The sequence below is a fragment of the Larus michahellis genome, chromosome 21, assembly GCF_964199755.1.
Source record: "Larus michahellis chromosome 21, bLarMic1.1, whole genome shotgun sequence".
NCBI classification, from domain to species: Eukaryota; Metazoa; Chordata; class Aves; order Charadriiformes; family Laridae; genus Larus; species Larus michahellis.
The window spans coordinates 4,542,093-4,563,518 of NC_133916.1; the positions used below are offsets into that span (position 1 = coordinate 4,542,093).

Sequence of the window (21,426 nt, forward strand, 5' to 3'; positions counted from 1 at the left end):
CCCCCCCGCCACCCCAGGGCTACCGGCTGGATCCCTGGCGGGGGCAGGGGGCGGGATGGTGGGATGCCCGCCGTCCCCCTGCTTTTGGGGGCTGCGAGGCGTGAAGTTCCCCCCCCACACACACACACTTCCCGGCATCTGGGGGGTGCGACGGGGGTGCGACACCCATTCCGGTCGTATCCTGCAACTTGTTGCCTGCCCTTGATTGGGGGGTGGAGGGGGTGGGGGTCCCCCGTGTTATTGGGGGGCAGCGTGTTGTGGCGTTGCAGATAGGGGGGTTGGGGGGGGGGGCAGGATGCAGCCGCCGTGGGTCGGGCTCTGGTGCCTCCATCCATCCCAGGCCACGCTGCAGCTTGGCACTGGTGCCGGAGGGAAGGGCAGAGGCAGCGCAGGCTGGGGGGGGGGGTGGGGGGGCGCTAAGGAGGGGGAGCGCCTTGCGGCAGCCCAAGGACAGAGCGGGGAAGGTGCTGTGTGGGTGGCTTTCCCCATCCGTGGGGGCGGGGGGGGGGGATGTGTGTGTGTGTGCTGCTCCCTGACTGGAGTGGGGTGACCCGGGGCGTGGGGGCCGGATCCCGACGCAGGGGTGGGATGGAGGGGTGGGATGGCAGAGCCGCCCGGGGTTTGCCCACGCCACGGCCAGGCACGTCCCCCGTCCCGTCCCCCCCCCCCCCCCCCTTTCCTGTCTGCACCAATCCAGCCGAACAAATTTCACAGCGGAAAACAGGAGTGGTGGTGGTGGGGGAAATAATTAAAAAAAAAAAAAAAAAAAAAAAAAAAAAAAGGAAGAAGAAAACCAGAGAGGCTCTGGCCCACATGGCCAGCAGGCAGGAGCTTCTTCCGCCTCCTGCCTCTGCCTCCAGCGCCCTGCCCGCATCCCAGCCCTGCCCGCACCCCGCGTCCGGAGCATCCACCCAGGGACCGGGGTCTTGCCCGGGACGAGCCCCCCGCCGTGGGGGGGGGGTGGGGGGTGGGGTGTATGTATGTGGAGCTGGGTGGTCCCTCCCTGTTTGGCCGGAGGCAAGTGGAGATCTTGCGAGGGGAGGGAGCGGAGGAGGGACAATAGGTTATTGTGCTCTTATCTCTGGAGACCTGAGGTTGGGTGGGGGTTTGGATTGCGAATCTCAAACCAGTGCAGCCTGTTCCTGCCCGTCCACGGGCAGCGCGGCCGGCACCCAGCGAACTGGGCTGGAGGTGAGTGCTCAGAGCTACCCATGGGGGTGTGCAGAGCTGTCCTGGGGTTGGGGGACACCCTTCTGCGCCCCCACCCCGAATGGGCACCATGTTTCTGCTGTTGGCTGCTCCGGCAGGCAGGGTCTGCGCCTCTGCCTGGCTCCAGACAGTGCCCTCAATCTTTCGCTTCCTTGAGCGCTGAAATGCACCTAAATTATTTAATCATGAGCGAGAGAAGCTGACGCCCCCGCGTTCCGCCAACCCCACCCCGCAGCGGCGTGGGGTTCCTGTCCTGGCTCCACCGGTGTCCTGCGGGCTGTCCCCTCGGGTCACCCTCCCTAGGAAATGCCACCTGTCCCCTGGGGATGGCGTGGGCTGGGCGGTGGGGTCAGGGCTGGCTGCAGGTGGAGAGTTGTCCTAGGCTGAATGGAGGGGGCTGGGTGGTCTTGGAGGTCTCCCAAAAGCTACGTGCCCTGTGATCCCCCAAAGCAGTTGACTCGGATATGCGGGTTTTCTGCCCCATGCCAAGGGGGTGCCCGTGCTGGGAGGGTGCAAATGGAGCTGGGAAACACCCAGGGCAGCAGGGCAGAGCTTCCCCATACCTCCTGCTTCCTGGCCCCTCGGGGTGCAGTCTCCATCCCCGTCCCGCCCTGGCCGGTGGTGGGGCCGTGGGTGCTGCCCTCGTGCAAGGGGACGTGCGGGGACGGGGACGTCTGCAGAGCCTTGGCTCCTTCCCCGCAGGAAAGGAGAGGAGCTGGCTGGCGCTGGGGAGGTGGTGCAAGCGCTGCAGGTAGAGGCTTGAGAGGGTGAAGAAGGGTGGTGTTGGGTGGTTGGTTGGTTGGGTTGTTGGTTGTTTTTTTTTTTTGTTTTTTTTTTTTCCGGTTGAGATGGTGACGGAGGGAATTCCCTGCGCTGCTGGCTCTCGTGTGCCGTGGGTCCGGCTCTCGCAGCGCTCTGCGTGCGGATGATCTCTTGCCGTGTGTCGCTGCCGGCTGGAGCATCACCGAGCCTTGCGCCCGAGGAGCTGAGACCTCAAAAAGCTGGGACCCGCCGTGCTGGAGCCCCCCGGGGCAGAGGACGGGGCAGGGAGGGGTGAGCCGTCGGGTGGCACAGGTCCTGGGGCAGGGTGAGTAAGAGCAGGGAGGGACTGCTGCTCTTCTCCGCTATTGTTTTGCAGTAGAAAGCGCCGGGGTGGAGCTGTGCCTGGAGTTCCCCCTCTTCCCCGAGGCCTTCCCCGGCTGCCTGCGCTGGGAGATGAGCCTGCTTCTTCCCCACCCGCACCTCGCAGGGGCTGCGTGTGCTCTTCACGCTCACTGCTTCTCTCTTGGGTTGTGGTTTTTTCCCATCTTTCCGTTTGGTTTTTTTGGGGGTTTTTTTTGTTGTTTTTTTTTTTTTTTTTCCTTTCTGCTGGGCCACGAGCGGAGTTTGCCCGCAGTGGTCGCGTACGCCTGTTGCAGCGGTGCTGGCAGGAGCCGGTGGGGGTTTTGCGGGGGGACATGAGGAGCCCGGCGCTGAGCTGCAGCTCTGCAGCAGGGACCTGCTGCCGATGCCTCTGTGCTGCTGCTGCTCCCCGTATCCGCTGCTCCCCGCAGCAGAGCCCGGGGAAGGGCTGGCCGCTGCTCTGGCTTCCTCCTCGCCCGGGGCCCCTCCCTGCCGGGGAACGCTGCACCGCGCTTGGCAAATCACCGCTGCTCTCTGGGTGCCGGAGGAAAAGCCCGGGTTAAGTCCCCGGCGAGGTGTGGGGTGGGGACACCGCTTTGCTCCGGGTGCTGCTGTGCCAGAGATGCGCTGGCTGCAGCAGGGACCAGGCTCTGGGAGCGGGAGCCCGGGGAGGGATGCAGCGGTGGTGCTCGGTGTGACCATGGCAATGGGATGCAGATCTTTAGATGGGGGGGGTGACGGCCACCGCAGCGCAAAGAGGTGCCACCTCCTCTGGTGTTCCCCAACTCCTGCGTCTCGTTGGGGACTTTTGGGAGTGGATCCAGGCAGGGTGAGGGATGCTGGCCAATGCCTGTTGGCTACCTGGAGCCTTCCTGGGTGGGATGGATGGAGGCAGCGATGTCCTTTCTATTGTACAGGTGGAGAACCAGTGTGTGAAAGAGGAAATAAATTGGTCTGGGTGAGCTGGGAATTTGAACCCATCCCTCTCGCCCTCGTGCTGGGTCCGGGTGGGAGTAAGGACCCGTCCTGTGGTACTGGTGATGGAGATGCTCTTAGGGGGAAGCAGCTTTGCTGGGGAGAGGGTGGTGCACCTCTCCCCGGCCTCCCTGCTCTCAAAATCAGGGTATCAAAGGCCTCCTGCAATGAGCAGTGACCGGCTAGAGGAGGGGGACAGGCAGGTGACAGTACCCTGCCCCTCTCTGCCCAGCGGTGGCCAGCCCAGAGCTCCCTGCTGGGTTTCCCAGTAACACTGGGATTGGGGGTCATGTCTTGGGGTGCGGGTCCAGCCTTGGGGTCCCTCAGTGCAGCCAGAGCCACGTTCCCTGCCACCTCCTGCCAGTGCTTTCTGAGGCCGAACTAATGAAACATCTGACTTTGATGTTTTAATTAGTTGCTTTTGGCTTTAATGCAGAGGGATAATAGAGTTTCCACGGACTTATAAAACCTGCCCCTCTATTTGTTCATTAGAAAAAGGAAAGGGGGGAAAAAAAAAAAAGTCAGGCTAACCCTGGGTAGAGAAAGGAAGAAAGCAAATGCTTGAGACATGCGGAGCACATGACAACCTGCTGGTGTGTCACCCACCTAGATGGTGACTCTTTTAAAGCACTAATTAAGCAACTTAGATCCTCGGAGAGCTCTCTGTGAGTAACAGATGAGTTTGGTGTCCTCCTGCGTCTGTGAGCTTCTGGGAGGGGTCTTGGGTTGAAACGTGGGAAGCTGGTGTGCAGTCACGTGCCCCTGGGGGGAGGTCAGGAATCGTGGACGGGGGGGGGGGGTCCGGACCAGGAGCATCCCTCTGCCCACATCTCCTTGGTGGCACAGCGAGGGGCTGGTCCTGCTCTTGCAAGCATGGACAGGCCACTGCTGCCCTGGGAGATGGAGAGGGACGTGGGGACCCTGGTGCGGGCATGGGGTGGGATGCCGAGTGCTCCTGTGCTGGCTTCCAGGGCTGCCTGTGCTTCTGCATCGTGGCATCGAGTCCTAAACACCGTACGGACCGGGAGGGGCCAGGCTGGGGAAGGGGCACTGCGCAGCTGTGACACCAGCCCTGCATACGGTTCTCAGCCAAAATCCTGCGGCTAACTGGCTCCGGAGCAAGGGAAAGGGCATGGGAAGGCTCATCCCGTCGGGCAGTGCCAAGGGCTGGCTCAGGAGAGCTCAAAATCTCAGCAAACCTGTCCCTCCCCACAGCACGAGGGGCTGTGGTGAGCCCATGGGGACACACCGGTCCCTTAACGCAGGGAGTGGGGCAGTCCCCTGTCCCCCCCGCCCACCGCGGGGACCCAAGCTGGGACACGCCGGGTCTCCGGCGTGGGGAATCCTCGCCAGGGTGGCAGAAGCCAAGTCGAAGGCTTGGCCAGTTGTCCGTGTTTTATGCTGACGGGGAAACTTTTCCTTCTACGCTTCCATGGCAGGGATGAGTCGGCAGCTGGGCTGAGCCGAGGCGCCCACAGCCAAAAGGAGCTGAGCACTGCTGGGATTGTTGGGGACAAGTCGTCTTTTCCCCCCCTTTTTTTTCTTTTATGTTATGTGGTACCACTGTATTTCCCCCCCGTTAGAGCAGCCGGGGTCTGCGGGGAGCAGCGAGCTGCTGGTGTGCCTGGGCAGAGTGCGGCGCGTAGGAGTCCCTACCCGGAAGAGTTTGTCCGGCGGGGACGGGGAGGGAGGAATCCGATCCCTCCTTTTCCCAGGCTGGGATCCCAGCGCGCTTCGCTTCCCGCGGCCCCCGGCCGGCTCCCGAGCCCCCTGCGTGGGTCTGGCCTCCCGCTCCGTCCCGGCTGGCAGGGGAGGGGACCACGCCACCCATCCTGCGACTCCTCCACGGCCGCTGACATCTCCTCTTTGTCTCAGGCACAGAAAGGTCAGCCCTGCCGAACTCCCCGCGGTCCGTTAAGCAGCCGTAAATATGCCGGAGCCACGGCAGCCGCCAGCTCCTGGGCTGATCCCAGCATCCTCCTCCTCCCTGGGCAGAGGAAGGATTGGTGCCAGGGAATGGATTGGGCTGGTCGGTGATGCCAGCTGGGGGCTGAATCCACTGCCGCAGAGCCTGGGGGGCGGTGGGGTGGGCTGAGGCCTGAGGCACTCGCTTCAGCAGTGGCAGTGGCAAAAGCGGCACGCCCCGTGCCAAGGGCAAGAGCCGGCAGGGCTGCTCGCGGGCTCCTGCCTTCCCCAGGCTAAAAATAAGCCTCCAGCCCTCACGGTGCTGCCGCTGCTCCTGCCGGGGGGGCCGGGGGTGGGTGGGGGGCTGCAGGGGACCAGGGGGAGCTCAGCCCCGCGCTGCGGTGGCAGGGCCTGCCCGGGAGGTGACGTGACCTTTGCTCTTTGAGCATCGGATCCAGTGATCAGATTTGCAAGGTCCGGGCTCAGATTTCGGACAGAAGGTGTCTGATTTTTCAACCCGCTTTCCCAGGATGCTAATTAAGGACCCTGCTGCGGCAGCTAGAGCTTTACTGTCCCTTCTCCACCCCTCGCTTTCCCCGGGAGGTGCCGATGGCCCCGGCCAGCCCCATGGCATGCCCTCGCCTTTTCTTGCCTTCTTTTTTCCTGCTTGGAAATGCTGATGCTTTCCCTCTCCCTGCTTCAGCCCTCCCGGAGGCTTTGTGGCACGGCATCGCCGCGCTCCGGCTCTTCATCTCTCTTCCCACCTTCTCACCAGCTACTTCAAAGCAACCCCGGGTTGCCGGAGCACTTGGCAGATCTCAAGCTGCTTTTTAACTGGAGATGGGGGAAGCTATTTCCTCGCTCGTGCCATCTCGCAGGCTGTCGCGGGCAGCAAAGGGACATGAGGACGAGTGAGAAGATGGCTCGGTCCTCGAGCATCTTCCCATCTCATCCCCGTTATGTCCCCCAGCTTCATCGTTGGCTCTGCGGGCTGAGCCGGGCTGTACCCTGGGGGTAGGAGGAAGGATGGCTCCAGGCGTGATCTGCTGGCCACGAAATTCAGGGCAGGGTGTCTCCTTTGCTGCGTGAGGCTCCCGGCTCAGCGTGGCACCTCTACAGCCTGCTTGCCGGTCCCATGTGCCGGCAGAGCCGCCTCAGTGCCGGCTGCGTACAAAACCATTCCGTGACACATCGCTGCAGCTGTGCTGAGCTTCCCCGGGCTTCCCAGCTCCAGAGGGCCTTTCTGCCGGCGCCGGGCTCTCCCGTGGGCACGTGGCTGTGCCGGGAACACAGATCTGGCATGGCATCCGTGATGGGGACAGCCTGGGGGGGTGACCCGGGCTGGGAGGGAGCTCGTGCTCCAGCGTGAACCCGAGTTAAATATTATTCCTGCCTCCGGAGCAGGGAGGCTGGTGCAAGGAGGGGGGGGGATTGGTGCAAAGAGGGGGATTGCAGGGAAAGGAGGGCAGGCTGGATTTGCGGCTTGGCGATGCCGGTGGTGGGTAAAGCCAGGCTGATTTGCCCGAGCCGCCGGTGGGATGGGCTGCTGGGCTTGAATTGTACCTCGCCAGGGCCGCATCGCTTGCGACAGTCCCGCTGCTAGAGAACGCAAGGAAAGCTGGAACAAGCCACCTCTTAGGCATTACTCAGTGCAGGGGATTTATCCCGTGTGCGGGCAGAGCTGGCAGAGAAGCCTGACTGCGTTTGCCTGGGGACGCTGGGGGAAGCGGGGGGTGAATCAGCCGCAGGGAGCCGGGAGCAGAGACTTGGCTTGGCTGTGGAGAAGCTGGGAGCAGGGCTCATCTTTCCTGGGTGTCCTGGTGCGGACGTGGCCGTGAGTCACCACATCCTGCTCGGGGAAAGTGCGGGGGGACCCAAAACTTGCGTTGCAGCAGCTGTGCAGGGCGCCGGTGGCCCCAGGGATGGGTCCCGCTGTGCCCACCCCGTTCCCCCGTGGGAGCAGGGCTGTGCTCATCGCCCGAGGATGCGTCTGGAGCCGGGGGGGACCCTTCCCGTAGCCAGAAACCCCCGTGTCCCGGCTGGAGCTGTGAAAGTGTGAAGCTCCTCAGCCTGCATTTTCCAGTGTGACTAGTGCTGGCTATTTTTAGTTGTCCAAATTAAGCTTGCCTAAATGATGTCTTTTGAGGTTTATTTGAGGGAGGAGGCCTGAAGTGGTGTTATTTCCCAAGTGACGAATTGCTCTTACATCTGACCCTGAATGGACTGTCTAAAAAAGAAGGGAAGGACCAAAGCAGCTGACTGTGTGTTTGGGCAGCGTTTCCTCCCCGGAGAGCTGCCGGGCACCCGGAGGTGTTTCCCGAGCGAGCAGGCGATCTCCTGGGAGGAGGAGGAAAGCAAGCAGCCAAGACCCGCTCACCTCCCCGTGGGGAAAAAAACCAACACCCAGCTGTATAACCTCATCCCACTACCTGCTTCGGCATCCCCGAGGATATGCTGTGCCCCCGGGAGCCGGCCTTGCGAACGCCCGGCTGCTCCGCGGAGTATTAAATCCGCGGGCGGCTCTTCCCAGGGGCAGCTTGAATTACTCGGCGGGTGCTGGGTGCCAAGCGCAGCCGATGGCGGCTCCGGGAGGAGACGGCAGCTTTGCCGGCTGGAGGAGGAGGAGGCTGGAGCCATGAGTCAGGGTGCTGAGGTGTTGCTCTGTAAGTGCTGCCTGTTTTGGAGGGGCGCTCGTCCAGAGGTGATGGAGAGGTGGCTGCCCTGGTACCCAGCGGATGCTCAAGGGCTGGGTGCAGCTGGTCCCCTGGGTGCAGCCCATGGGCCAGGCTCTGGTGAGCCAAAATCCTTCCACAATGTGGTCCGGCTCCGTATCCGCTGCTAAATTCTGTTGTGCTAACTCCTGACCCCGCTGCCTTTCATCTCTTTCCCTTCGTTGCTTCCCTTCTTGATCTTGCTTTCCCACTCTTTCCGTCTCTCCCCATCCGTGCCTGCCATCTGCGGACACGCTCGTCTTCTCTGCGCCTGGTCTCACCTCGCCGGGCACCAGCTCGGGCGTCCCACACCCCCTTTACCCGGGGCTCGGTGCAGGAATGGCCCTTCTTCCTCCTTCCCTTCCTTTCCCCGCAGCATCTGGATGTTTCTCTGCAGGGCAGCAGCCGGGGATCCTCTCGCTCCTGCAGTTGAACGTGAAACGCATCAAATCCTTGCAAGATGTTGCAGATCGGGCTTGTGCAGCACAGGGGGGTATTTGTGCTGTGTGCAGGTGTCCCCCCCGCTCTCCATGGGCAGATGCAGCCTGGAGTGAGGAGGCTGGAGGTGTTTCCTGCCCTGCCTGGCACTCCGTTCAGGGGACTGTCCCTTTTCCCTTTGGAAAGGACAATGAGGGATCCTCCCTTCCTCCTCCCGCTCCCCCGGACGCAGCTGCCTGCGCAGACCGGCCTCGCTGTTTCTCAGCCTCTGAGACCTCGCTGCGCTCCGTCCCCGCTTGCGGTCATGGGTTTGGGCAGAGCCATCGCCAGGAAGGGACCCAGAAACGCAGGCAGAGAGGGAAAGGGACCTCCCCAGATCTCCCCCTCCTCATCCTGGCCCCTTGTCTGGCTGCCTCCCCTCGAGGGGCTGCGTGGGAGCAGAGTGGTCCCCGGGCAGGACAAGCCCACGTGGTGCTGGGGGGACCCCAAATGAAGCAGGTTATCCTGGCAGTGAGACTTTTTGCATTCCCACTGTCTTTGTTACGCAGAGAGCAGAAACGCCTGCCCTGACCCAGCTTGGGGTGAGAGGAGGCTGATGGAGAGGACGATGAAGGACCCCGCTACTGCAGGCTGCCGGGGAAAACGTGGGGGCAGAGGAAAGGGCCCAGAGCCGTGGGAGCAGAGGGGATTACAGCATGCCAAGCGATCCTGGGTAGGGTGCCCAGGGCAGGAGGAGGAGGGGGAATCCTGTCCATGCAAAACCCCAGGCACTACGTGGGTTTTGCATTTTTCCGGCTGGGTAACGAGCAGGCTCGCCGCAGGCAGCGCGTTCCCCAGCCACGGGCAAGCACGTCTGCCTCCCGTACCCCGGTATCATCCCGGTGCCGGGCTCGGGTGTCACTGGGGAGTCGCTGGGAGCTGGGTCCGGACGCTGGCCGCTCGCTTTATTCCCCATGGATTGCCTTGCTCCGTCTGCCTGCCTGCCGCGCTGCTTACTGCCAACGAAACGCCCCTAACACCCGGATTGCGGCAGTAATCTCTGCCCTATCGCTGCTAAAGCTGCTATTATCCCCAGATTAGCGCTGGTGCTTAGATACCCACCTGTATAAATGCCGGTGATAGGCAGGGGCTGTTATAAGGCCTCCCACAGCTCCTGCGCCTCCAGGTCCAGCCAGTACAAAGTGGCTGGTGTCCGGTGGTCACCTCGGGTGACCCCGGGGCCGTGCCGGCCTCGGCTGTGCCATGTGGGGCGGGTTTGTTCCTCTCGCTTGGAGGCTGGGCAAAGGCTGCAGGGTTTCAGGGCTGGCTCTGCGCTAGCTGGGGGCATCTCTTGCTGGGGTGGGGGGGTACCAGGTGGTGTGAGTCCCCCCCGGCTCCATGCGCTGGGGTGTCCTTGTCCCCGTTGCATCTTGTCCCAGCTCTGCAGTGAGTGTCTCTGAGTTCAACCCAAGCTTGGGACTCAGGGCATCGTTGGAGGTTCGACAGCAGGCTTTTTGGTTTTGGGAGGGGGGGACCTGCAGGCTGCCCTCCCCCAGCGCCATAAGGTGCCATTTATGGGCACAAAGGACACGTGCGGTGGCAAATCCCAGGATGTGGGTCAACGCCGGAGGGGCTGGAAGGCAGCGTCCCACCTGGCGGGATGCAGGAGGTGGGAGCCTCGCCAGTGGCTTCGTGCTGGCACTTGAGGAAAGGGATATCCCAGTTTCTCTGGGTTACTGGTGCAGCTGGGAGCCTCTGGGGCGTTGCCCGAAGCGCAGAGGGAGGGAGCGCGTGGGGTTTGAGACGCTGCATAAACAGGATGGCAGGTCAGGACGGTGCCGGGCGCCCGGGGCACAAAGGTGTGTGTGTGCGTGGAGGTGGGGACGGGGCAGCGCCGGGAACGGCGGTGCCCAGCACACCGGGCCTCCGCCACCGACCGGATGGGGCTGGCAGCGGCGTAGCAGCAGGTCCGGTCCGATTTTGGGGTGCGGAGGGGATGGTCCCCAGCCGGCGTTGGGAGCGGAGCATGCGGCGCCCGCAAGGATGTCGGTGATGGTGATGGCGGCACCGAGCGATGCAGCAAACCCCGCGGCCAGGGGGTAAGCCAGCCTCTCCCAAAGGGCTCAGCCTAGGTAGGGCGACTTTTATATGCGCTGGTGCTTAATTTAAGCACGTTAACCATTTTAAAATGCATTGACACCTAGTGTAGGCTGAGGACCGAATAACGCCGGGAATGTGTTCGCTGGCTGTGGATTACCTTGGGGCTGTGGCTGGCGCTTGTGGGAAGCGCAGCTCTAACTAAGAGGCTTTGAAGAGCAGATCGGGTGCGTGTTTTACCCCCGCTCCCGCACCCCTCCTGCCCTGGCCGGGCTGGGGATGCTGGGGAAGGGGATGCCCCCGAGGCAGCGGGATGCAGCCACGTGTGGGTGGGAGAGCCGGGGCTGCTGTGTCGGAGCGGGGTGAGGACCGGGTGCTGTGTGGGTCACCCCTCGCGTGGGGTGGGTGCCCGAGATGGGTGTCCCTTCACCCACAGCCTCTCCCCACCACCACGGCTGCTGGCTCCTGCACCGTGCCGGCGTGCCGCTCTCCTCCCTGGCATTTCACATCCCCCAGCCCTGTTCCTCTCTGCGTGTGCAGCTTTACTTTACTATTTTTTATTTTTTTCCCAGAAGATTGCTGCTATTTACTTCAATAACCGGTTCTCCAGCCGCGGGACGCATGGGGCAGTGGGGGCCGGGGGACCCCAGGAGGCTTGTGGGGGGCCGGGGGTGTTACGTGCACCCTCCCGTGGCATTCTGCCTTATCCCAGCAGCTGGCTCCAATTAGCTTTTCCTTCCCCTGCCCCTCCCCGTGCTCTCCTGGCCCATCTGGCGCTCTCCTCTTATTTATTGGTACATATTTTCCAGGCTCTGATTTGCCTCTTCGGCAAAGCTGCCGCTCTGCCCAGATTTGATCTCCCGATGATATCACGGGCTTTGCTCTGCAAGGGTCTAATTTGGTGCCCGGGATGCAGGCTTTCTTCCCTCGTATAAATATTGCCTTTCGGTCTTCTGCGTCTCTCCCGCTCTCCCTCCCTCCCTTTAATTAGACTTCTTACTGCATGGAACAGTTTGCAGTTATATATGGAAAACAGCCTACACTTTCCCAGGAGCGGGGCATGTCGGGAAGGGAAACGGCGAGCAGCCGGCGCGCTCTCCCTGGGAGCGCGTGTGTTTTTCCTATCGCAGACACGCTTTTGCCGGCTTTATTTTTTAACCCTTTGGGGTGGGGAGGGGGCACGCAGCCCCCCTGGTTGCTGCTTATTCTTCTTTACCTGGAAAATCCCCTCTCCGCTTGGACTTCTAAATGGAAAAATATGGATTTGGCGCCGGTGTGGTCCGGCGCAGAGGATACCTGCTAACTGGGATGGGAGAAGTTATCCGGTGCCCGGCACGCCGTCTGTCTGGGATGTGATCCGGAGCGGGACTGCGTGGGAGCCCTCGGAGCCGAGACGGTCAGGAGCTGCGGGTGCCGGAGCCGGGAGCACCCATCGCGTCCCCCTTGCTCGCGGGGTGAAGGGTGGCAGGAGGGACATTTCTGTCCCCAGCCCTTCACTGTGTCCCCAGGGCTGCTGCCAGCCTCGGGGTCAGGATCTGAGCATTGGGTCATCCCTCCTGCTGTCCCAGCCCGCTCCGGGGGTGGCTGGACTTTCTGGGCTTCCCTTTCTTCCTCCCCGCTTTGGGGGACCCCCCGTTCACCAGGTGGGTCGTGCAACCGAGCAAACGACCGATTTATTTTTATTTTTTTTCCCCCATGGTGTCAAACAAGCTCCACTTCCCCTGCCTCAGTTTCCCTCGCTGTGAACGAGAGGGCTTGGGTTGGTTGGTTTGGGTTTGTTTTTTTTGTTGTTGTTGTTGTGTTTTTTTGTTTTTTTTTTTTTTATTATTATTGCTGCTATTTTGCTTTTCGCACGGGCTTTTTCTCTGCACCGAGGGGGGCAGGAGGAAGCGGCTTATCGCGGTGCTCTGGCAGAAAAGGTTAGTGCTGCGTTCACCCAGATGCTTCTTTGGGTCTCGGGGGGCTGCGGGGCACCCCGGGCAGCGGATGCTGCCCGGGGTGCCCCGCAGCACCCCGAGACCCAAGGGCTTAACCTCTCCTCCTGGCTTCCAGGAGCAGCAGATGCCTCTCCCAGCCGCTGCTGGGAGGAAGTGACGGGACCTATTTTAAGCCCCCGGGGATCTTCAGGGTAGGAATCCCCTGTCCCTGTGTAATACTGCTAAAAATATCGCGGCTGTACCCATGCGTCCCGGCCGATAGCTCTCTTGTTCTCTGGGTGTTGTTTTGCTTGCGAGACTCCCTCGTGTTCTGTAGGTCGGTTCTTGCCTGCTGGTTTTTACTTTGTTTTAAGCGAAGCTGTTCATTCACCGCCTGAATAAGATGTAGAAAGGTGGGAGTCGGGACTGCCGGGCTGGGAAAGGGATGATGCCGTGCTCAGGTGCGTTGCTGCCTCAGTTTCCCCATCTCCCCAGGTGGAGGGATGTGCAGGGAACTGATTCCTGCTCCCACTGGAAAGCATCTGTGCCCGGCACTCATGGGCTGCCCCGTCCCGTGGGCAGGCGCAGGAGTGATGGGGATGGCTGAATGCACTGGGGCTGAGCCCCCCCCACCACCACCACCCCCCGGAGCATCCCTGCCTCTCCCTTTGCTCCCTCAGCAGGATGCTGGGCTGGCAGCGAGGGCTGCGGGTGAGCTGGGTCAGGCTCGGCTCTGCCTGAGCTCCTGCCAAAGCGCCAGCGTCCTCTGGCCGTGCCTCTGCCCCGGGAACCGCTCCTGAGCTCTGTGGAGCAGAGAGCGCCCATCCCTCGAGGCAGGGCTCTCGGTTCCGCCCCCCCCCAGCCCCCACCGTCTTCTTTTCTGCGGGAATCTTGGGTTTTAATCCTGCCCTCGTGGTCCGGACCCTCTCCTCCGGCCGCCTGGCTGCCACAGATGGCTGCTCCCAGCCACGCTCCGCGCATCAACCCTTCCACTCCCCAGGGACCAGCTGGGAAAGCCCCGGCCTCCCAGCATCCACGTGCCATGCGGGAGGTGGGCAAACCGTGCGGGATGGAGCGTCTGCCTGGGAATGGGACCTCCAGGTCCTCACCCCCTCCCACGGGGTCGTCGGGGTCATCTGCCTTCTGCAATAGGGCGCCAAGACCCGTGGGCAGCCAGGCGTGCCGCGATCTGGGAGGATCCAGGTTGGTCTGAGCGCAGGGTATTGGGATGCGACCGCTGCTCGGCGTCCATCCTGGGAGTGGTGGTGCTTGGGAGATGGAGCCCCTCGTTTGCTGCCTGATTTCTACCATCTCCTCCTGCTCCCTGCTTTCGAGTCAGTTGAATCCCAAACCTTTCCCTCCGCCGCTTTGGACTCGCTCGTTTGCTTTTGGCTGTAAACCAGCATGAAGTTTGTGGTGGGGCTGAAGCACGGGAGGAGCGGTGAGCAGAGAGGCAGTGCGGGGGCAGCGTGGTGGGAGCTGCCTGCCCCAGACCCCTCCCCGCTGGGGCATTGCAAAACAGATTCAACTGGAGGGGGTAAAAAAAAAAAAAAAAAAAGAGCTGGAGTAAAGAATTGCCCAATAAGTGCCAGCTGATGCCTTATTGCCCGGTGGCGGGTGCCTGTGCTCCGGGAGGAACCCGTTTCCCAGTGCCCAGTGGGAGGGAGAAGGGGTGGATGAAGCCTCACGCTGGGGTCCAGCACAGCCCCCCCCCCCGGTCTGGCAGCACCGGGCGCCCCGGGGCTCTGCAATGTGCCTGGTCACTGGCCGCCTCTGCCATCGGGGAGGTGCCCGGTGCTGGTGAAGGGGTGGCAGGAGGGGATGTCGTGCCCTTCCTTCCGAAAGCTGAAGGCAACAGGTATTTGCTGGTGCAGAGGAGCCTGGGGTTTGCCCTCTGCCTGCTCCAGCATTCCTGCGCCGGCTGTGCTACCTTGTAAAGCACAAAAGAATAATGAGAGGAGCTGGGGTGATTTAGTGCAGGCGCCAGGAGAGAAATACCAAGGCCTTAGATGGAAACATTCCCCTTGACAGCTCGCCTGGAGACTCCCTCCTTTTTCTTTTTCTTTTTTTTTTTTTTTTTTTCCACCCCCCCCCTGAAATTCCTGGGCCGCTGCACCCTGCGGCAAGGGGAAACCTGGGGGCGCGGGCAGATTCCTGAGCCCCCGGCAGCAAGGCTTCAGCTGCCGGTGGTTTTTAGGCTTTTGCACATGCATGCGTTATGCCAGGGCTCAGGCAGCGGGAGCCGGGGGCTGCCCTGGCCCCCGGGCTAGCAGCGGGCTCAGGGCAGCAGGTTTTGGGGAGCCACGTCACGGATCGCTGCATCCACGCTTGTTCCACGCCTCCGCAGCGCGCCCGGTGCTCTCCTGCCTCCAGCCTCTTCCCTGCCTTTCGCAAGAGCTAATTGCTGCCTTGGGCATGCAAAAAAAAAAAAAAACCCAAAAAAAAAAAAAAACAAACCAAAAAGCCAACAGTTTTCCTACCTTCGTTAACGGGAGGCGAAATGCTAGCGAAAACCAAGCCACGGCAGCTGTAATTAGTGGGGCTGACGGCAGGCGCTCGCATTCCCTACGGAGTGGCCTGCAAAGGGAGATGTACTTTCGGAGAAGGTCACCTCTGCCTGCCTTTCACGTAACCTTGGCCCCTGGCGCGTGGCTCAGAGCTGCCATCCTTCCTTTTGGTCCCCACAGCCTGCTGGGAGGCAGGAGAGGAGGAGGATGGTGCCACGGTGAAACGCTGCCCGGGGTGGGATGATGCTCCGGTCCCTTCCCCATCCCACCGTCGCTTCAGTGCCGGTGTCCGTGTGTCGTCCCCCTGCGTGGGGACGAGTGTGCAAACCCGGCCGGGGGGGGGTCACCGCTTGTTTGGGGACAACAGCCCTGACCTGTACCCTTGCACGTGGCAGTCCTGGGTGCGCGCGCTGGCGGTCGCCGTGCACCGGGAGCGCGCCACGCGCGGTCACTGCCCTCTTGGCACCCGAGCGAGCGCTCGCCCCGCTCCCGTCAGCGGGGAAGCGTGTGCCTCGGCGGAGATGTGTGGGAGAAATACTACGGGCTCTGCCGTCCGTGGGCTGCTGCAATTCATGCTCCGGCGGCAGGGGCGGGCAGGGAGCTGGTGGCGGTGACATCTCGGGGCCAGCAGCTCCTTCCCGCGCCTCTGACAACGCATGTCACTCCGAGCCAGCGACCACGCGTGACAGCGTTACACGTTGCCTACGGTAACTGGGTGCTTTTTGTGTGTGTGTGTGTGTGTCCCCACCCTCGCGTCGCCTCCAGCGTCCCAGCTCGCAGACGGTGAGGTGCGTAGGAGTCGGCACCGCGTGGGAGTTGGGGGAATTTTAACTCGCCGCGTTGCGGAGCTGCCGCTGCGCCTGCGGGGCCGGCGGTTCTCCCCGCGGGGATGCGGGAGGAGAAGATGCTGCCTTTTCCCGGGGGGCTGCCGTGGGGGTGGGTTAGCGTAGGAGAAGCCCCGAGCTCCTCCTGACCCCGTGGCAAATTTCCACTGGAGCCGCTGTTCCCTGCGCTGGCAACCTCCAGCCCTGCACTGGCAACCAGGTCACTTCTGCACCGTGACTCGGTTTCCCCTGGCACGGTGTCGCTGCTGCTGAGCTCCGCCGGGGCTGTGCAAGGCCCCAGCGTTTCCTGGGTGTTTTGCTGGCTCCTTTTCCAGCTGCAGTGCCCCCAGGGGGACACATTTAGTCCCCCCAACTCTCGCAAGATGAAGGCCGGGAGCTTCTTCTCCCTCCACAGTGCAAGGGAAATGAGAGGGTCTCACAGTTGTTGAGGTTTTCCCCATCCCAGGATTTTGGCTCTTGCGTTTACCCGTCCCTGCGTGCAGCACCCTGGGGTGCGGCGGCTGTGGGGTGGGTGTTGCTGCGGGTTTCCCGCTGGGGTGGCCCCAACGGGGAGGGAAATGCCACCGTCCCCTCCCCTGGGGTGCCGCGCAGCCCGCCCCGAGCAAAGGAAGCGGATGCCGTGGTGGGAGGAGGTGCCAGCGAGGAGGTAACGTCCCGTGGGTGACGCAGGTGCCTGCCCGGGGGAGCCCCGGTGGGGGACCATGTCTGGTCTGGGCACCCAGGGCTGGGGGAAGGAGCGAGGAGAGGTGGGTGCTGGCGATACTGGGGGAAGAGGGGCAGATCCTGCTCCCTCGCTGCTGCCGCAGGGTGCCGCGAGTGGAGCACGTGGCTGGAGAAGTCTGTCCGGGGTATTTCAGGCTGGTGGTCTTCCCCCTGGCCTCTCCCACCTTCCCCTGCTTGGGGCACGGACCCTCTGCGTGATGTCGGGGTGGAGGGCGCAGGTTCCCGCGCGGTGACCGTTGCCACTCGCTCTAACGGCTGTGATCCTGCGCCTCCTCCCTTTTTGGCCGCGAGCGAGCGCTTGGTCCCGAGAGTGAAAATCTTCCCTGGGGGGCACCAGGGGGCTGCAGGCTGCACCCCTGCCCCTCGGGAACCAGCCCTGGCCCTCCGGAGCGTGCGGTTTGCCGCTCGGAGTCACCGTCTCGGCTCCTTCCAAACCCGTCTCTCTCCCAAGGGGGTGATAATGGCCAGCAGCTCGCCGGGTGTCCCCTCGGGGTGCCCTCCCTGGGGTGCTCCGGCTGTTTGGCGCGGGAGGGGTTAAGCGCGCGGCCAGCGAGCGGGGAGCTTGCCATGGGTGTTGCTGAGAACAAGGGAGCGTGCCTGCGTCCTGCCATCTGCACATTGCGATTTGGTGAGTGTGCAGGGGAGGGGCCCGATCCCCCGGGTGCCCCCTGCTTCATGGGGAGAGGGGGGGTGGCTCCCCTGCCGCACAGGGTGGGAGGCGGAGGAGTTCCGGGGTGGGGGGGGAAGCTCTGTTGCTGCTCAAAATCCACCAGGCATCGGCGTTGCTGTGGCCTGGGGACCACTTCTTGTTCCATATTGCCCTGGGCACGTCACTTTGTCTTGGTTGTGCCTCCACCGTGGGAGACGGACCCAGCTCAGCCCCGGCAGACACCGGGGTGGGGAGTTGCACCCTCCCCGTGCCCCCCACCCTTGCCAGGAGCAGCGTCTGCCCAAGGCTCTCGTCTCTGTCGGAACTGGGCAGGGTGTGTTGTCCAAAGGTCCTGGCGCAGGGAGCCCTGCACGCTCCCTGGCATCTCCCTGCACGCTTGCTCCTTCCCCGCTGCGATGGCTGCCCGGTGGGGTCCCTTCCCCTCCCAAAACACCCTCCGTCAGTGGCAGCGCTTAACATGTCTCTCCTGGTGATTTTTTCTCACCAGATGCAGCCATTCCAACAGCTTTTCGGCTCCCTGTCCCGTTAGAGCATCGCTCCCACATGGGACCGCAGCAGCCAGCGGCGGGTGCTGAGTGGTGGTGGGGTCCGCGCGGAGGGAAGGAGAGCTGGGAGAGCTGCGTGGTCTCTCCCGGGACGTTTCCTGGCGAGCAGGCACTGAAAGGTGCTTCAGGCCCATTTTTCTGCTTTAATTAATTAGTTGGGCTTTTGGAGCCCGTGTGTCCGTCCGGAGAGTCGGTCTGTCCGTGCGGCTGTGCTGCGGGGCTCGGCGCAGCCTCTCCACTGGGCACGGAGCTCAGCTTTTAATTTCCAAAGAGAAAAATCTTAAACCCAGGCCAGGAAGGGGTAATTTTGGGGGTTGGTTGGTTAGTGGTTGCTTTTTTTTTTTTTGCCTTTTTTTTTTTTTTTTTTAATTTTCTTCTCTCCCCACTTGGCAACATAAACAGCATCCCTGACAGCTTTACATTGAGTTTGCCATGGCAACCTACAGCAGCCGAGGGTTTGCAATACCCCAGCCCCGAAGCGGGAGGAGGAGACGGACCCCGGTGGGTGCTGCCCGAGGGGAGGATGGTCCCCGAGCGCGCGGGGCTGGGATGCGGGCGGACAGATGCTTAGGGAAGGTGATAAACTTTGATCCAAATGGCCTGAGGTTTGCTCGATGGGCCTGATCCTGCCCTGCCGTCCCGGTGGGGTTTGTGGCTCTGGGTAGGGGAGGCGATGGCTGGTGTTGCTCTTCCTCGGCACGATGCTGGGTGGTGGGAGTTGCCCAGGCTGGAGCGAGATGCAGCGGGAGCTGAGCCGAGGTGTGGATTTCACCCTCCTTTGTGGGGGATTTAAAAAAAAAAAAAACAAAACAAAAAAAACCAAAAAAACAACCTCTTGAGCTTGGTCAGGGCTTGCTCCGTCTCTGCTCATCTGCCGGGGTGGTGCTCATGTCTGCCTGCTGGGATTTGGTCGGAGGGCGCGGAGCTGAGCAGGGAGGATCCGTGCTCTTGCCCGGTGGCCCAGCAATAGCTGCTCGTGTGCCGGCTGCTGGTGCCGTGGGCTGTGCCGCTGGCGTCGCAGCCACGCCGCTCATGGCTTGGCTGAAGGTGTCACGTGTGGCATGTCCAGTTGATTTTTATTTTTTTTAATTTTTTTTTTTTTTTCCCCTCCTCCGTCTCTGAGCAACACAATTTCTTCTCCCCCTATGCTTAAAAGCCAGAGGGTGCCTTTCCTTGTGCCAGCAGCGCCCAGAGGGCTGCTCCAGCCCTGGCGCTGGCCTGCGGCCGCTCTCCCCAGCCAGGACGGAGGTGTAACGCAGCCGTTTATTATTCTGGGCAGGTTTGTCTGCAGCACCACATCGGCTTCGCCGCTCCTCGCCAGCCGCTCCCTCCTTCCCGGAGCGTGCACGTTCCTTCCCCCGGGTCGAGAGGGTCCGTGTCCTTCGCCACTGCCACCCCCCAAACTCCTCCTCGTCTGCAGCTCCCCTTGTCCGGCTCGGGGATGCTCTCTGGGAGGTGACGCAGCACCGCCGGTGTCTCAGGGGGGTCCCGTGCAGCCGGTTCCCGCGCAGGGCAGGGTGTTGGTGCTCCCGGTCAGGCTCTCCCATTTGTGATCTGTTTTCTTGCCCTATGTGCCAGGGGGACCCTCGGGGAGCACTTCTTCCTCTTCAGCACCTGGGGGCTCTGGAAATGAATTATTAGAGTTAGGGACAGCCTGCTGGATGCTGCTGGAGTCATTAGGAGCTCGTTAGAGCGTTAGCTGTTGGGGGAGCCTAATGGATCCTTCCCAGCCTGGCCAAGGAGCGCGGGAGCCTGTCCTGTGCCGGTGGGATGGGGCAGAGATGGGGGAGGAACGGGTCTCTGACCCCAAAGTGGGGCTGAAAGAGGATGCTCAAAGCAGATGTCAAGAGCTTTTCCCCGCCACGGTCCCTCCTTTCTTCGTGACCGGCGGAGCGAGTCCCTGGAGCTGACGCTGCCGGAGGGAAGGTGCCTTGTGGCTGGGCACGGGCTGGTGATGATCGGTGCCCCATGGGCTCCTTCAGGGGTAATTACGGACTAGGCCGTTACAGTATTAATTAACTGTCTTTCTCTTAACCTCTGAGCTCTCCTCAGAAGATGCTAGTTGCTATGAAAGGGGAAAAAAAATTAGCATGTTGAGGTGGGGGGAATTATCTATTTTTCCTCTTGATCAGCAGGAGTCTATTTAATTGGAGTTGCCGTCTCCTCCCTCCCGCTGCCGGCAGCTTTCGTGCCTTTAAATGATAGATGAGCTCGGCTCCCCGAGGAGCAGCGGGGTGACCGGACTGGGCATGGACATGGTGCTGGTGCCCCAGCTGCTGCTGGTGGTCTCCGCTTGAAGGGGCAGCGGCAAAGTTCTGTCCCCAGGGTGTGAGTTTGGCTGCCCCTGGAGCTGCAGCGATGCTTTGGGGGGGGAACGTGTTCCTGTGCTCCCCATCCCTTTGCTGCCCATGGATGGGGCCCTCCCGTGGTGGCGTCATCCCTGGTGTTCCTGAGGTTCGGTTGGTGCCTGTTACCTCCTGATAACGCCAGGAGCTGCCCTGGGCGTTGCTGGCAGGGAGGGGAGCTGCTCGCAGGGGCCAGGGCGTGCGTTGGGTGTGCAGGGAGGGATGATATGCTTTTGGGGGGGCTTGCTGCCCCAGGGGTTGCAAAGCCGGTGTGACCGGGGCTGGAATCGGGATCATTTGCTGCGGGGTGATGCTAGGACAGCCCCGTGATGGTCTGGAGCCCATCTGTTGTTGGGTTTGCGAGGGCTGGTGCATTGTTGGGTGCCTTCCCTCCTTCCTCCTGTTCTCATCTGGCTGCTTGGCATCTCTGGCCACTTGCTCTGCCACCTCTGGACCTCTGTCTCGGTGCTGATGCTGCCTATGTGGCCATTCCCCTATTCATTTGTATTGCTTCTGCAAAGGCTTTATTTTCTCTCCGTAAAGAGCCTCTCTTGCAGGCTCTTCACCTCTGTAGTGCTGGAGAGGTGTCTGGCAGCATCGCTGCTGGCACCGGAGCCCGGGAGCGGAGCTGGAGACCACTTTGGGCGAGGGAAAGCCCTTTCCCTCTCCAGCCCATGCCACCCCCCCTGCTCCCTCCATGTCCCTGGCGCCCGTCCTCTCTGCCCGGGATGCTAGCGGGGGACCCCAAACCCCTGGGGAAGGGGGGCTGTGGGATGCTCGTGGTCTCTGCCTGGCCACAGTGCTCTGGTCTTGCTGGTTGAAGCGGTTTTGGGGCGCTGAGAGCCGAGGCTGAGCGCTGCTTGCTGCCTTCAATGGGATGGCGCCAGAACTTGCGAGCAGAATACAGAGGGCTTCCTGCGACACGGCCCGAAAGGGTCATTAATGCAAAAGCCTCTTCATTTTAGAGGAGCGCGCAGGTTTTAGTAGCTTCTCTGGTTCCTGCTGAGTCTCTCCGCTGATTAAAAGTCAGCTTTTAAAGTCTGCCGTCCGGTGCCGGCTCGCTCGGAGGGATGCTTCTGCTTACCTGTTGGCAGCGCGGTAAAGCCGACGCTCCCGCCCTGGGACGGCAGCCTGCGGAGGAAGCAGCTGTTTTCCACTGCCGAGATGTATTTTTAAACCAAACTGAATGGGAGTGTTTTTCTGGGCCGGGCAGATGGGGGTTGAGCGAAGAACCACCTGGGCGCCCTTCCTGCCCTGCCCCGCGCGCTGCCGGAGCTGCTGCCGCCGCCGGTTTTTCCCCGCGGCATGGCCGAGCACCCATGAAATGCCCCCTGCTGAGCCCATCTGAGCCCCCTGCAGGGTCAACTTCTGCTTGTTCAGGTTTTTTTTTTAGTCAAATCATGCTGACCCCTTGTGCTGGGTGAACAAGCCGGCACCTC

At 62.1% G+C, this 21,426-nt stretch overlaps 1 protein-coding gene across 13 annotated transcripts in view; it reads left to right on the forward strand.

Moving 5' to 3' along the window:
* Window positions 1-21,426, forward strand: part of ATP2B4 (ATPase plasma membrane Ca2+ transporting 4) — a 49,562-nt gene that overhangs the window by 450 nt on the left and 27,686 nt on the right. For 2 of the 13 annotated variants that reach the window (XM_074564594.1, XM_074564600.1), the window contains exon 1: window positions 11,492-11,832. The exons of 5 other annotated variants lie outside the window; for them this stretch is intronic. The gene's annotated coding sequence lies outside the window, so the exon portion shown is untranslated. Of the gene's footprint in view, window positions 1-1,034; window positions 1,192-11,491; window positions 12,080-15,356; window positions 15,567-16,303; window positions 16,351-21,426 lie in introns of those variants that run through there. 6 more of the 13 variants (XM_074564593.1, XM_074564599.1, XM_074564592.1 and 3 more) reach the window with 6 other exon arrangements.